The sequence below is a fragment of the Eurypyga helias genome, unplaced genomic scaffold (assembly GCF_000690775.1).
Source record: "Eurypyga helias isolate BGI_N326 unplaced genomic scaffold, ASM69077v1 C15612415, whole genome shotgun sequence".
NCBI classification, from domain to species: domain Eukaryota; kingdom Metazoa; phylum Chordata; class Aves; order Eurypygiformes; family Eurypygidae; genus Eurypyga; species Eurypyga helias.
The window spans coordinates 294-1,109 of NW_010284500.1; the positions used below are offsets into that span (position 1 = coordinate 294).

At 43.1% G+C, this 816-nt stretch overlaps 1 pseudogene across 1 annotated transcript; it reads right to left on the reverse strand.

Annotated features, from left to right (window-relative positions):
• Positions 1 to 217: 217 nt before the first annotated feature.
• LOC104503329 lies at positions 218 to 756 on the reverse strand (annotated as a pseudogene). The gene has a single exon (XR_727949.1). The product of XR_727949.1 is annotated as a transmembrane gamma-carboxyglutamic acid protein 1 pseudogene (transcript).
• Between the last annotated feature and the right edge of the window lie 60 nt (positions 757 to 816).

The following is an 816-nucleotide window of genomic DNA, read 5'->3' on the forward strand; positions in this document are numbered from 1 at the left end:
TTGAGAAGTATGACAGAGCACCACGTTTGTACCCGCACTACACTCTCAATACAGTATCTTCTAAGACCTGCTGCAGGGAAATAAAAAAATCCCAAACCCAAAGAACAAGTGAATCTAAACCAAAAGTGAAGTTCATTGTATAAGTCCATTCAATTACAGAAATGCATCATAAGCCAAGATAAAGTGCTACAAAACGATTAGTAATTTTTAAAAGTCCATAGCATTCTTCTTGCTTTACTTGGTACTGGTGACAACAGGAGACAGTGCCATCGCACTGGCCAAACTGGAATTCACAATGTCCTCGTACTGCGGGGGTGGATCTAAATGTTGTTCAGTTTCACTCCTCACACTGATTTCACCAGTGGCTTCCTCATACGAAGGAGGAGGATCACAGTTTGAGAGCCTTGTGGATATTGAGTCTGACCGTCCATCCGTAAAGCTCAGACCTCCTGGAGAGAGCCCACTGACTTCATACATTTCCTCCTGTGGGGAATGAACAATGCTGAGAGGCGGCGGAAGAGGACCTCTGCCGTCAGCCACAGCACCATCACCCAGCGCTTCGTGGGCTCCCCTATGCACGTACACCGACTGTCTACGCGTTTTCTTTTTAAAGAGGCATCTCCATATGATAAAAATGACAATGAGGATAACAAAAAGGCCAATGATTAATGGGAATGCAAGGTAAAATGAATACCAGCTATGTCCTGTGTTACTTTCTCCCTGAAGTCCATTTTTGTAGACTTTCCAGAACTCCTTCTAGAAGAGCAAGACAGGGTAAGTCAGAAACTATAAGACAGTTAACAAAAAAAAAAAAAA